We start from the raw sequence: 16,008 nt of genomic DNA, 5'->3' as shown, positions 1-16,008 counted from the left end.
TAATGCCGGAAAGTGATTTCATGTTCGAGAGCAAATCCTACGTGAAAGAGCGCACCGTGCTGGTGCTACAGTCGCGCTGGTACGGTAGTTTTGCTAGAGCGAATGTTGATAAAGCAAAGGTTAAAGGTTTATAGTTTATTTTTCTTATGCAAGCTTAATTGTAAACATTACTTACTACCGATCGTTTTGAAATATACACATTGCAGTGATTTATTATTCGTATTCAACTTTACATGGTCTGTAGTTGTTGCTTCAAACGAATACTAGAGGTTTGTGATATATTTATTCCATTTCATCAGAGAATGCAGTCACCTTCTCTCAACAACGGAAACTCACTATTTAACAGATCAAAAATATGTACCACTTGTTACAGAAAGCTAAATGTGTTTGGTATGTTTTATCTGATACGAACAAGAACAAATCCGCAGTATTGGATTTTTGGAGAAAAAAAGCTAGTGATTCATAACCAGAGATTATTATATCACAGATCCACAATAATCGTTATTAACTCATCAAATCTTCGAACACATATCCATCCATCTATTGTATAGGTATAATTAAAATCAGCGAGTAAGTTATTATATCAGTCTTTTTTTAATTAATCATGCATTTTGATTATCTATGCTTGCTTGCAAAAATTTTCATTTTTACAACACTCGTATCTTATTTTCAGTAGTTCTGGTTAGTTGCAGCAACTGGGTAAGCCGGCAAACATGAAGCCATACAGGATTTGGATTGTCCTAGCCTTGTACGCTTCTTGGATTGAATCTGTCCCAGCGCTGGACATGAAGGTAAGACCTTATGTAGCATCAAAGAATTGTGCAATCTAAGAACCTTTTTTCTTTGATTTGAAATATTCAATAGTTTATTCCAGTCATTGTTCATAAAGAATTGCAATCGGATGGAAGGTTCCTGAATGCAACGATCGTGGAGGTTGGCGATCGCCAGTGGAACCGAACATATTTGCTGTATTTTGAAGCACTGCGTGACATTAAGGAATTCAAGGTTTTGATTTTCCCCTAACATACCTACATCTTTCCGGAAAGGAATGTTTACCACAGTGTTACATACCTAGGCATTCTTTTCTTACTCGGTACGGGCGTTCGATGGTGCAATGCAGAAGGTGCTCCTTTCCCGATGGGTCGATGGTTGCGAGGTATATAGGAAGCCGCCCACTGATCGAATTGTGAGATTGTTTTACGATCCCGTCATAAAGTACAGCAGGGTAAGTTGCTGTCCTTACAAGCCAGGCGTTAGCATAATGCTGAACGTTACGCCGTCCGATTTTCCCATGCCGAGTTTCCTCCCCGAGAGTGAGTTTTTAGTCGAAGTTCGAGCATTAGTGATGTGCTTTATGGAGCGCACCCACGGCTCCGATCCGACTCCGACTATTGTTAGTACGGTTCCGACTCCGGCAAAATGGAACCACTAGATCCGCCCGGAGTCGGAGTCGTTCGGAGTCGTCCGAAGTTGACCGGAGTCGTCCGGAGTCGACGATTCCGAACGACTCCGAACGACTCCGACTCCGAACGACTCCGGACGACTCCGAACGACTCCGAACGACTCCGAACGACTCCGAACGACTCCGACTCCGGGCGGCTCCGGGCGACTCCGGACGACTCCGAACGATACCGACGACTCCGAACGACTCCGGACGACTCCGACTCCGGGCGACTCCGGACGACTCCGGACGATTCCGAACGACTCCGGATATTGCAGCGCGGACCTACCTTCCGGAGTCGATTCCGAATTTATCGGAGTCGGATCGGAGTCGACTCCGGATTTTTGCCAACTTTTCCCATCACTATCGAGCATACACTAGAGCGCGCGCGGATCTCATCTTCGAAACGCGCTGGTACGGTAGGCTGGTGCGAATGCTCAATGTTAACAATAACATATAGAAAAACATTGCGACTACCAACCGGACCAAGAGTCACTACTGGTCATATATAGCCTGGGTGCACCTAACACCGTTTAAAATACACAACCAATAGGGAATAATGCAATTTATGAGCCAAGATCTTTTGGCTGTTTCTAATTATATACGTTGGTACAGGAGTTTCATTTTACAGATTTAATAGCATGAATTAACAATATCCTAGAGAGTTTGAGGCTTGTCGTATTATTCATTGGTACATTACATAATCGTTTGTCATATTGGCTATTTAACCATAAAGATCACTGAATTTCATGGACATGTCAACAGTACGTTTCTCAGTATTGTTCTTGTTTACACAGCAATTAAATTGTCATTACTGTACAAATTGCATCTAAAATATTGCAAAAAAACGTAATCTTATCAACTGCAGGTTGTTAATATTCGATCCCTTCTTTTTTGTATTCTTAGGTCTAATGTCTTACAGGGTTTCGAATCATATAAGGGAATAGTTCAACTACTTAGGGGAATGTTGCAAATCGGTAGGGGAATGTTGCAAGCAAGCTGTGGATGTTTGCAATCACTTAGGGGAGTTGTGCAATCGATTAGGGGAATGTTGCAAGCGTACTGGGGAGCTATCATCAGACTGTGGGTGCCGCTGTAAATACCTTAAAATATTTTCGTCAATTTTACTAACTCATCATGTTTAATTATGGCTCCACAGCAGGATTTATTTAGTTTATCATGTGTACAGCAGAATCCCACACATGACATGAGGGTATTATCTTATATTACAACAAAGCAAAACAGTTATTTCATTTAATTTTCTTTTTATAATTATTACATAAGCTCATTCCCGTTATCGACCATAAAGAAGTGCAATCGGATCAGAGGTTCCTGAATGCAACGGTCGAAGATGTAGGCGATCGCCAGTGGAACCGAACATATTTGGCGCACTTTGGAGCGATGCGAGCGATAAAGGAGTTTAAGGTTTTTACTCATAGGCAACATTTTTAGAAAGAAACATTAATTGCAACAAGCGCTTCCCTTGTTAGGTTTTGCTATCTTACTCGGTACGGGCGTTCGATGGTGCAGTGCAGAAGGTGCTCCTTTCCCGGTTGGTCGATGGTTGCGAGGTATACAGGAAGCCGCCCACTGACCGTTTAATTATTTGTTATTTATTTGTTATTTATTTATTAAAATTCAACGGACCGCAAGTGGCCCACTTGAAGCGAATTCATTTACATTAATTCATTATAACATAGTCACATTACGGTCATTCATTTGTCACGCTTAGTCTTAAGTAACATAATTAACATGTAAAAGGTCGCACGACACGAATACTATTCAACAATGCGGTGCGCGACATGTCAGGTTGATGACGATCACAAATGACATTAAACTCACGGCACATACGAATAAACGGATCAGAGGAGCCAAAGCGAGTGCGGCGTTCCTCCACGTCAAGTAGCGATCTAGCTCGGAGCGATCTCGGCGGGACATACATGTTGAGCCTCGAAAGAAGCGCGGGCGAGTCGATCCGATTGTCAAGAAGTCCCGCGACAAACAGCCTCTGAGCGTTGCAGTTCCGCTGCTTCAGCGTCTCGATGCCAAGCAACGCACAGCGTCCCTCATAGTCAAGTTGGACACTCCAGGAGCGCAAAGCGAACCGCGTGAATTTGCGCTGGATCGACTCTAAACGAGCTAGGGGACGAGCAGCTGTAGGCCACCATACTACAGAAGCGTATTCTAACACTGGTCGCACCAAAGCACAGTATAGCGTCTTGATGCAAATCGGGTCAGTGATGTCTCGTGCTATTTGTTTTAGTAAGCCGATCAATTGGTTACCCTTAGTGACAACGTGCTCTAGCTGGTCGTGGAAGCTCAACTTTTCGTCAAGGAGCACTCCTAGATCCGTGACACAGCTTTTGCGACCAATGGTAGATCCATTTAACGCATAGTCATACACTAAGGGGCACCGCTTTCTCGCAAACGTAACGACAACACACTTCTCGACGCACAATTCAAGACCATTCAAAGAGCACCATGACTGGAAGGCACTTAGAGTGGCTTGAAGGCGGAGTTGGTCTGACCGGTCGCGGATAGGCAGGAACAGCTTCGCGTCGTCTGCATACAGTAGGTGGCCGTCAGGAGGGAGCAACCGTGTTACGTCATTCAGGAAAATGACAAACAGCAGCGGTCCAAGATTACTCCCCTGCGGCACCCCAGAAGAAGCATCGATACGGCGCGACGAATGGGGTCCCATCTTCACGCAGTATGTGCGACCAGTAAGATAGGAGCGCATCCAGGCCAGCAGCTGCACAGGCAGACCAAGCGTTTCGAGCTTTGCGAGCAGCAAGGCGTGCGGAACGCTATCGAAGGCAGCCTTGATGTCCGTGTAGACTGCGTCGATCTGCGAGCCGGCATCGATGGTCCTGTGGCAGAGGCTAACGAACTCAACCAGGTTGGTGGTGGTTGAACGCTGAGGGACAAATCCATGTTGAGCTGTGCTAATGTAGTTCGAGGCAGCTGCGAGGAGAGGTTCGTACACCAGGAGCTCGAAGACCTTAGCGCAGGCACAAAGCGATGTAATGCCACGGTAATTACATGCATTTGATTTGTCCCCCTTTTTGTGCACTGGAACAAGCCACGAAGTTTTCCAGCAGGCAGGATAGATGCCCGAACGCAGCGAGTCGCGAAAAATCGAGGCCAGGATAGGCGCGATGGTGGTGCCACAACGCTTAAGCGTGGAAGCCGGGATCCCGTCAGGCCCTGGAGCAAACGAAGATTTCAGCCTGTCAATCGCTTTCGAGACTGAATACTCATCGATGATCGGCAAGTTTGGGGCCATAGCATCCACCGGTACGTTTGATAATGCGTCGGCTATCTGCCTCTCATCAGTTACAGCTGGAAGGAAGGTGGCGGCAAAGCGCGAGGCAAAAATATCACATACAGCAGACGGATTGATCCATAATTAAATCGTATTATGATCCTGTCATGAAGAACAGTAAGGTAAGTAGCTGTCCTTACAAGGCGGGCCAAACGATGATGCTGAATGTTACGCCGTCCATGCTGCCCGTTCCGAGCTTCATCCCGGAGAGTGGATTTTTGATCGAAATTAAGGGATACATTAAAGCGGGTGCGGATATTATCTACGAGACGCGCTGGTACGGTAGACTGGTGCGAATGTTTAATGTTGATAAGACTATATAAAAATATTGTAGCTACCAACCAACAGTTACTGTTAAAGGAACATAACAAGGGCGCATTAAATCTGATTGAAATACACTTACAATATGCTTTTCTAAGGTCAGAATCATCAAGAACTTTTATTTTGTAGTATTCGCTCTAGTAGCGGTTTAATCCCCATCTTGTATGGTACAAGGACTACTTGCATCTTTGAGCATATGTTGAAAAAATCTAGAATGAATATCGCAGTGTATTTTGCCAACAAACCTGAACTGTATTGTACTGTTTTAATCACCATTAGCTGTACTATGTTAACCACCGTCCAATTTTCACTAGAGGAAATTTTATTTCAAACCAACTGATGCGTATGACCATCAACTGTCTATAAATACATGCAACACATTCAATGTTTATCAGAACCTATTATTTAACAAAGCTTATTACTAGGTTCACACAGCCATGAAGGTTTGAATACTGGTAAGCTTCTCTTTTTTGTTCAACCATGACCATGCTCACCATAACTACATCCGAATAATTACAATAGTAAACAAATCACTTTTGTTTGTTTGAATTATCAGTTGTCATCTGGTTTGAATTATGCTCGCAACGCGCTTATAACCGAGACACGAAAAAGAAACAATTAGTTTGTTGTTCGTTTTTGGTAGCTCTAGCAGTTTAAAGTATTGGATCATTCTAACATGCAGCTTTACCAAGGATGCTTGTTCTTATTGTTTGGAGTATGGTGGATATCCTTCGTTACATCCGACATGAGGGTAAGATAATACATGAAAAAATGTTAGAGCATGCGATTTCAAACTAATTCAATTCCAACAACAGCTGTACCCAATCGTTACACATTATGATATCCAGGCTAATCAAAAGTATGGAAACTGTTCCATCCAAGAACTGGGAGAGGTTGAATGGAACAAAACGTACGTTATTGAGCTTCAAATTTATCGAACATTACAAGACTTGAAGGTACATTTCTGGCCCCTTCTTGGCTCAACGGACGTCGCATCTACATGATAGCTTTGACACTGTTTTATCTTTTTTCCCTAGGCATACTTTTCCCTTTCCGTTCGTGCACTGGACGGCCTGATAAAGAATTCGCTCCTATCGCGGTGGATCGATGGTTGCGAGTTTGTTCGCCAACCGTATAGGGAACGGTTGATGAAGACGTTTTACGACACGGTGCAGAAAAACAGCAAAATTCCTCGCTGCCCGCTTAAGCCGGGAGACATCATGATACTGAACATTACGCCGTCCGCTCTGCCCATCCCGGTCCTGATCCCGGAAACGGATTTCTTAATCGAAGCCAAAACGTACACCAGAGCACGCACGGAGCTTATCCTGGAGACGCACTGGGAGGGTAGCTTGATGCGACCGGAAAAAATTAAAAAAGGTGGCAGACGAAAGACGCAGTAGTTGTTGAATTGCAATGCTTCAAAGTTCGATATGCGTTGTTTGTCTATGTTTCACATTTTGTTGCCGCGACCTCTAGCGTATTATGTTTGCAATGCTTCATTCGCAACACTACGCACAACATTGTAATGTATAAGTAATAAATTGATGTTGCATTAACGAATATTCAGAAATTAACATCCAATACGAATAATGGGAATTGAATCAAACCACTGGCAATCGTTTTGTGTTCAATAAATAAGAATGAACCTTATGACACTTGACCATACACCTTACCCTAGCACTTCTTTATTATTAGGAAGCTTGGCATTCACCTGATGAACTTTGTAAATAAAATATTTTACTGGTGAAATGTGTCGTTGGCTATTATAGAACGGATACAAAAAGCTTTCTTTCAGTTCCCACACAAGTTCTTCCCTCGCTTTCAGTATGTTTAACACTACAACAATAGTCTACATATCCATAATTAAGTCAATCAATCACCATGTTTACAAAAACAGCGCAAGCAAGTAGATTGACACATCTTTCGCTGAACAAATGTGATAAACTTATTGGAGGCAACATACTTCAATTTAAGCGTTTAATATTCATTTCCTTTTACGTCATTCCTCTAGAACATGATGTGAAAATAATTGGTGGCGATTGAAATAGCACAGCACTTTACGAGTTTATCGCCCCCACAATCTGTACATCTACAGTAATTTATAATCGATTATTATTTGGTCCCACCAACGGCACCGAAAAACAAAACAACACCGATGAAAAAAACTGTTTTATAACCAAGAGATTGTACATAGAAGTGTCTAGCTACAAAAATATCCCCAGATAAAAATATCTACCAACTATATTTATTTCAGATAAAAAAAGGATAAATCAATACTAACAAGTATAAAGTGAATTGATCCATTCTATAAAAATGTCATCTTCTCCATATTGCTTGTTTGCAACCTTTGCGTTTTGGTATGTTTGTCCTGTTACGTGCAACGTTTTTTTTTTTTTTTTTAAAGAGCAAAAAATGATTGTGTTTATTCATACACTAGAATACATCGATTGATTCAGTTCAGTTGACGAAATCTTAGCTAGGTTTCCTGCCTGGTGGTGTTTACGCTAGGGGTTTGAACTTACAGCTCAAGCTTTTCTTTTGTTTGAGGAAGAAAATGAATGTTTTCCTTAATAACAGCACAGAGTGGCTATGTAAATGAAGCGTTTAGCTACTGTGAGGATAAAATCCATAATGAAATTGATAGGAGAAGAATATTTACAAAAGCTTACTACACTAACTACCCTAGCTTAACCTAACTTAATTGCGAACTAGAGTACTAAAATAAGTTCCTTATACTATCCGAATCCGAATTTATACAGGTCTGTCGAAGTCGATCTAGGATATCCTGGATCTTCTCCGTTAAAATGGGCAAACCAGTTTGTGCATGCAGATCTGTGGTGGGGTACCGATTTGGAAAGTTCATTATTAATTTCAAAAACCTGTTTTGAATGGTTTGTAACGATTTAAAATTGGAATTTGAACATTTATGCCAAACGTTACATGCATAGGTTATCGATGGCAAAACAATCTGACTGTAAATAATCTTTTTGTTTTCCAGTGACAAACTTGATTTGCGCTTGATGAGAGGGTATAGACTCTTTAGCATCCAGGTTGCCTTGACTTTGATGTTTTGGACATGATGTTTAAAACAGAGCCGCTGATCAAAAACTACACCTAGATATCGTGCGGTGCTTGTCCATGGAATGTTAATGGGACCCATTTTAATATTTCCAGCCTTACGCTCTATTGTGGAAGTTCTAGTGCCAGTTCTGTATGGGACTAATAGCATTTGAGTTTTGTTGGAGTTTATGTTAATTTTCCAGTCGTTCAGATACTTGACAAACGTGTCAAGGCCTCTCTGAAGTCCGGTACCAACGTGTCGTAAGGTCCTGCTTGAGCACAAGATGGCAGTGTCATCCGCGTACAAGGCCAGATCCGTGCCTGACCTCAGTGAAGGAACATCGGCCGTGTAGCAATTGTACAACAGAGGACCGATAACACTCCCCTGTGGTACACCCGCACAATTGGAATATGATTCGGATTTTTCCGAATTCACGTAAACAACCGATGTTCGTTCACTGAGGTAGTTTTGGACCAAATGAACCAAGTAGGAAGGAAAACCCTGCAGTCTGAGTTTGTAAATGAGACCATTATGCCAAACGCTATCGAACGCCTTCTCCACGTCTAGAAGGGCTATGCCAGTGGATTTTCCACTTGTTTTGGCATTGCTAACAATCTGCATCACTCGCTGTAACTGCATGGCAGCCGACCGCTGCCTCCTGAACCCAAACTGTACGTCCGGTAGGATGTTGTTAGCAGACACGTGGGTCTCCAACCTCGTGTGAATTATCCTTTCGAATATTTTGCTAATGGCACTCAATAAAGAAATAGGACGATAACTCGATCCCGAGCATGGGTCCTTTCCAGGTTTCAGCACTGGCACTACTTTAGCAAGTTTCCACACTTTTGGAAAATATCCCAATTCAAGGCACCTGTTAAACACCCTAGTAAGCAAGATGGCAGTGCTGTAACTAACGTGTTTGAGCATAACATTGAATATGCCATCCGGTCCCGGAGCCTTGTAGCTAACACTGTATTTAATGGTTTTTAGAACTTCCCCGCAGGTGACACGGTCAATCTCTGTGGTATCCACAGGTACAGAACTTAACTCCCTGATGCTAGAATGAACAGCATCCTCAAACGGGCTTGTGAGTGGATCACTAAGCCTGTGGGCTAGCGCGAAATGAGAAGCCAAAGTTTCAGCTTTTTCACTAGGAGTGAAAGCGGAAGTAGAAGTGTTTTTAAGAATGGGGATAGGCTTCCTTTTTTCTTTCAAAACTTTTGTCATACGCCAGAAGGGCCTCGAGCATTTTGGGAAGGTACGTACCCTGTTCGCAAACTGGTTGTTCCTAACTTCAATGAGTCTGGCCTCAACCAGTTTAGCTGCTTGTCGGAATGCAGAGTAGAAGGCCTTATCTCCTGTCCTTTGAAACCTACGCCTGAAAGAGTTTTTAACGCGTATAAAACGCTTTGTCACCGCATCCAGTTCTAGAACTTTATCTCGGATGTGTACCAAGGGGACCGCGCGTATCTCGGCCTCCCTCATACAATCAACGATGCTGGAGATTGCTGCGTCGATATCCTCAACCGTAACGAGAGAGGGGGAGGCATCGATGTGCTCCCCCATGTGGTGTTCAAAACGAAGCCAGTCCGCTTCCCGATAATTTCGCTGCTGTCGTCTGATTTGTGACCCCGAAGCACTGATGCTCATCGTCACCGGTAGGTGATCAGATGAAAGTCCCGTGATAGTGGTCGGAACATCAATGCGGTTGGATATATTTGTTAAAAATATATCTATCGTTGAACTAGAATTACCTGTGTGGTACGTCGGACGAAATGGGAAAGCCACAGTGTAGGACCCCACCTGTGAGTCCTCCCACAATAGCCGCCCGTTTTTGTTGGCGCGGACGTTGCCCCATTCCTGATGACGCGCGTTCAGATCTCCAGCTATGATGAATCTAGCTGATCTACGTGTGAGGATACGGAGATCACGTTGCAGCATTTGTGTTGAACCATCAGCGTCGCGAGCCTGCTTCGGGCAGTAGACTGAGATGAAATCAATGTTGCCCTCAGCTGATGGCACTTGAATCCCAACTGCCTCAATAAGCTGTGTGTCAGGTAAGGAGAGTGTTTTGAATGCTAAAGATCGACGGATAGCAATCAACACTCCTCCTTTAGTTTGATCCAGGCGGTCAAGGCGTATTACTGTATGCTCTGGCAGAAAGAAGGATTTTTCTGGTTTCAGATGCGTTTCTGTCAGCGCAAGCAAGTCGACAGCCTCATTTCGGAGGAAGTCTATTAGCTCTAATCGTTTAGGTAGGACAGAGCAAGCATTCCATGTTGCGCACTTGATCATCTTAAAGATGGCTCGTGATGAATTCGACCATTTTCATAAGAATTTGATCTGGTGGGCACATCTTCGAGATGCGCTTAATTTCCACCCACAGGCGGACAATATCGCTGAATTGCGATTTTACTTCTTCTTCGCCCTCAGCATCAAGTCGAGATCGAAGATCATTCAGTTTGTCCTGTGCTGGTTGACGGTGGATCTTTCTTGGAGCTGGATGAGGCCCACTGGTGGAGACGATGGACTGTTGTCTCATGTCATGATGTTGAAACAGCTCACCATGCTCTGCCGTTTCCATCGTCACAACCTCTGAGAGCGGTTGTTGTTGATGCTGCTGCGCTTGATGTTGATGTTGTCGCTGTTGCCGCTGGTTTCGTTGACCTTGTGGGTGCTGGGGCGGTTGTAGCTGTTGTTGCTGCTGCTGCGACCGTTGCTGTTGCTGCTGCGGCTGTTGCTGCTGCTGCTGCTGCTGCTGCTGCTGCTGCTGCTGCTGCTGCTGCTGCTGCTGCTGCTGCTGCTGCTGCTGCTGCTGCTGCTGCTGCTGCTGCTGCTGCTGCTGCTGCTGCTGCTGCTGCTGCTGCTGCTGCTGCTGCTGCTGCTGCTGCTGCTGCTGCTGCTGCTGCTGCTGCTGCTGCTGCTGCTGCTGTTGCTGCTGCTGCTGCTGCTGATGCTGCCGCTGCTGCTGTTGGAATTTTTGCTGCGGCTGCTGATGTGTCTGGGGCCGATTGACCTGTTGCTGCCGGTTGGGACAACCAGGACAGGAGCAAAAATGCTGGCCTGTAGGACGGTGGTTTTGTCCAACCCAGTTTAATGGTTGTTCCCATGACGATCTGGTTGGAATTGGCGCAGGAATAAAGCGCTTTGGTGTTGACGCTGTCAAGTTGCGTTTTTGCAGATAAAGTATTCTGGTTGAGCAATTTCTATTGTAAGGACTGTGGTTTCCCTGACAGTTTGCACATGTTTGTTCACCACCCAGTTCTTTATCACACTGACGGGTCCGGTGATTTCCAGCGCATTTCGCACAACGTGGCGTCATGGCGCAATGTTTTGAGGCATGTCCGAAGTGCAGGCAATTTAGGCATTGCATTACCTCAGATTGTTTGGGCTGGAATCGCTCCCATTTTACATTTGTGTAGTTTAAGTGGGAGATTTTTTGTAGCTCCTCAAGAGATGTAGCGCCTTTTGGGAAGGAGACAACAAATAGTTTGGATGATAAGCCACGACTTTCGCCCACTTTCAGCTCACGTACTTGCGATGGCAATAGTTCTAGGTTCCGTAGCATTTCGGAAACATGGTCTTCGGAACCAAATCGAAGTCCTTTCAGCACAACTTGATAGGGTTTGTCTGCCTTAAAGTCATGGGAGTAATATTCCCGTTGAAATTTGGCCAACTCCAATTTGATCGCCTGATGATCGGCTCTAGTGGCACAATTGATGCGACAGGTGTTTCCTGCCGTGAAGTTGAAGGATGCATTTATGGTTCCCTTCTGTGTAGCCGAACAAAGAGAAGCATAATTTTCTTCATTTAATCCAGACACCACAATGGGTGGGATTTTTTCTTTGCGAGTGATTTGTTCTCCCGCAGTATTTGGTGCAACAGCACCATCCATTGCTGTATTAACAGCTCCGTCGTCGGCAAAAGCCGGCGTAATAATCACCGCACCCTTCTTCTTCGAATTCATGGGTGTAGCTTCCAGCAGCTCTCCTTCACGCTTCCTCGCAGGCATGGCTGCACTCTCCTCGTTCGCGCTCGAGAGAGAAAGAGATGCCTCTTTCAGAGAGGCGAGATAATTCGGAGGTTTCTTTATCCTCTTCTTTTTCACACCGCGTTCTGCCTTATACGGCACCATATACCAATTTTGCATCTATACATGTATTGGCGTGGAACTACCACACACAATACGATCAAACTGTGTTTCACTGGAAGTCGTTCTTACAACTGAGATTGTCGCGAGCTCAAAAAACACGTCCGAACTGGACGACAGCTCCGTTGCGACTTTACGTGCAACGTGAGTGGTGATCATCATACTCTAGACATACGACGATCGTTTCCCAACTTTACTCAGACTTCTGTTGTTGTCCGTTTAGTCCGCACAGCTGTACCCCGTTATCGAATACTACGACATCAAAGGTAACGAGAAGTACGTAAATGCAACGATCCAAGCTATAGGTGAGCATGATCTAAATGTAACGTATCTGATGCAGTTTGAGGCCTACCGACCAGTCAACAGTATGAAGGTATGAACCACCACACTTTACTTGCCACAACTGCACCCCACCAATGTTTCGATTTACTTTATTTTCTCAGACATTGTTCGTCTTCTACATCCGAGCACTAGATGGTGCGGTCAAGAATGTACTCTTTTCCCGGTGGATCGACGGTTGTGCATTCCTCAGGCGCCCGAATAGCGATCGATTAATTAAAATATTTTTCGACGTTATCAAAGAGTACAGCAAAGTACCTCGCTGCCCGTACAAGCGTGGTGATACCATGGTGCTGAATATCACGCCATCCGCCTGGCCGATTCCAAGCGTTTTTCCAGCGACAGACTTTTTACTTGAAGTAAAAACATACATTAAGGTGGGAGTACTTCTGGCGTTTGAAACACGCTGGTTCGGTAGTCTTGTGAAAATCGAACAGGTGAAAGAACGATGGTCTGCGACAAAAGGGAAGAATTGAAGCTGTGCATAATAATATCCCTTGCAAGTTACGATTTCTCGATTTTCACTACCCAGTTATGTGTCTTACAAGCCAATAAACATTACTTTTAGTTTATGCATAAATTATCGTCAAGATCCCGATGAATTGATGAATACACTATAAAATACAAAGCTTTTACACAAAAAGATACACAAGGCTTACTATCTGTTTACAGTGGTGGTGAAACGTCACAACAATTAAGCTAATCATGTGATCTGTACCTATATTTGCACAGAGATATACTAAATAATTGAAACACTAATGGAATGCTCAGGGGTCGGTATAATTTTCCTGTAGTAGCTTTCATTGAACTGTTTGCTGCACTGGACTTATTGTCGTCATTATTTCTGTTCTAATGCCACCGGTCGCAACACAATTATTGTACACATGGGTGCACAGTTCTCGATGATTCTGGAATTTTTGCATGGCTAAAATCTGATCATTAAACTAAACTATTTTGCACCACTTCCCATCAAATAGACGTAGGATGCCGTCATATAAGGTATGCATATTTGTAGCGTTGGGAGCTTGTTGGACAACGTTCGTTTCATCCGAAAGAAAGGTAAGCAAAAATCATACTTAAATGGACTTAGACTCGCCAAATTGATGGATTTGTGTCTGCGTACCAACAGTTGCTTATCGTGATTACACACAAAGAAATCTTAGCGAATAAAATGTGGGTCAACTATTCGCTGGTTGAAACGGGCGGCCATGAAACCAATGTCACGTATCTAGCATATCTAGAAGCAGTGCGCGAAATAAGAGACATGAAGGTACGCTTCGTTTGATTTTATTTGCCAAATGCTAACAGCTACCGACGACACCAAACCAAACCATTTGCTCTTTCTTCCTCATTCTAGACCTACTTCACATACTCTGTGCGGGCATTCAACGGCGCGATACAGAATCCAATCATCTCTCGGTGGGCCGATCCGTGCGAGCTTATCAGACGACCTCCGAAGGAAAAACTGCTCAAAATGTACTACGATCCGCTCGTTAAGCACAGCCGAATCATTCGTTGCCCTTTCAAGCCCGGCGACAATATGCTGCTAAACATTACGCCGTCCATACTGCCCGTCCCGAATTTCATACCGGAGAATGACTTCTACATCGAAGCTACCACGTACACGAGGGCGCGCACGAAAATCATCTTCGAATCGCGCGTGTACGGAAGTTTGTTGAGGGTAAACGTGCATAATAAAAAGTCCTAATGGTGTACAATGAGTATCAGAAGTCACAAATAATAATTAAACTATAAGAGATCACTTCTTTCACATATCCATGGATCCATGTAGTATAAGGATTTCCACTCGATCTATACCGCTATTCTCTTAAACGGGCAATGAAATATAATTTCTCAAAACATGTTTTACTTGGTCCAAATCAGTTGGATCGATATGACGAGATGAGTCATTTTGCCACAGAAAGAATCATCCGTTTTGACTCATATACGTTTAAAAAATCACATACCCTGCTGTTGATTTCCTACTTTTGATTTTCCTAGCACGCAAAACGAAAAATAATTGATGTACACAGTACAATTATTACAACTCGCTTGAATTTCAGAATGTTCCAGAGCTGGAATAAATTCGAACAAGGTCATTTCGAACATTTCACCTACTCGACTGCGAAAAAGCCAATCAGTACATCGACATTCTTCCATCATGAACGAGCACTGTTGGGTTAGGATTTTAACGCTGGTATTGCTTAATATCACCCTATCCAACGGTTTTGTGACAGTGCGTAAAACATTCAACCGTGCGTTACGGGTTTCAATGATCTCATTCTTGTGGGTTCATTTTTTTTTGCAGGTTGTACCCATTATAAGTAAAATGGATTGTAAATTCAACGCACGTATAATCAACTTGACCTGCACCTTAAACAAACCGAATACCTTCATTAACCAAACTGTTTCGATGGAGATGGAAATCATGCGCGAGGTTAAAGACGTGAAGGTGAGTGGTTAGAGTCGGTACACTTGGAATACATAGGAACATTTGCGGAGCATTCATTCTTTCTCTACAGTTGGCGGCGGCCTATTACGTCGTGTCAGAATCCGGTGACTCGTCTCGTCTCGTGCAGCGTACGGTCGACCTATGCTCCTACGTCAGGCACCCAAACAGGGATCGACTCGTTAAAGTGATCTTTGACAGATTGAAAGAAAAGGGTAACCATTTTGTGACTAAGTGCCCAATCCCAAGGAACGAAAAGTTCTACATACGTAACCTGCGACTCACGTCCGTTCAGATACCGGGCTTTATCCCCGAGAGTAGCTTTATTTTTGAAAACATCTATCAAATCGGTGCACTGTTTGAGCCGGCCGTTGAAATTCGCTACTACGGTAAGCTGGTACGCGTTATGAACAAAGATCTCCAAAAGCCACGTACGTAACCTTTCCGTTTGTAGAGTAGCGTATGTACGAAAGCGGTGAGTATCAAATGTGGTAATGACATATGCAGAATTAACATGGATTTTTTTTTATCTTCCAGAAAAAAAAACATCTGATTCCACATCATGTGTCGTCAATAGATGGACGAATCTCAGTAGTTTACTTCAAATGCCACCGTTTTCAGCTAGACAAAGATAATAAGAAGTAGTTACGCTCATTGGTTCCTGTTGCTTAAATTCCTATTACAAGAACATTACCTCCCTCTGCTGTATGTTGCAGTTTTGTCCACTATGTCTGTACCGATAAAACTGAATTGAGAATTACAATAATAATGGCAGTAACGGTCCTAATCTTGTCCTTTCTTCTTCTTCTTCTTCTTCTTCTTATTTCAAATATAGGCCGTAATCTATCTAGGGCACTAATAGACTTCAAATCAAATATTTAACAGTTTCATATATTACAACCATACCATCGGTATCTGA

Source organism: Anopheles coluzzii, chromosome 3 (assembly GCF_943734685.1).
Source record: "Anopheles coluzzii chromosome 3, AcolN3, whole genome shotgun sequence".
Classification (NCBI taxonomy): Eukaryota; Metazoa; Arthropoda; class Insecta; order Diptera; family Culicidae; genus Anopheles; species Anopheles coluzzii.
This window is presented reverse-complemented; position numbering follows the sequence as displayed.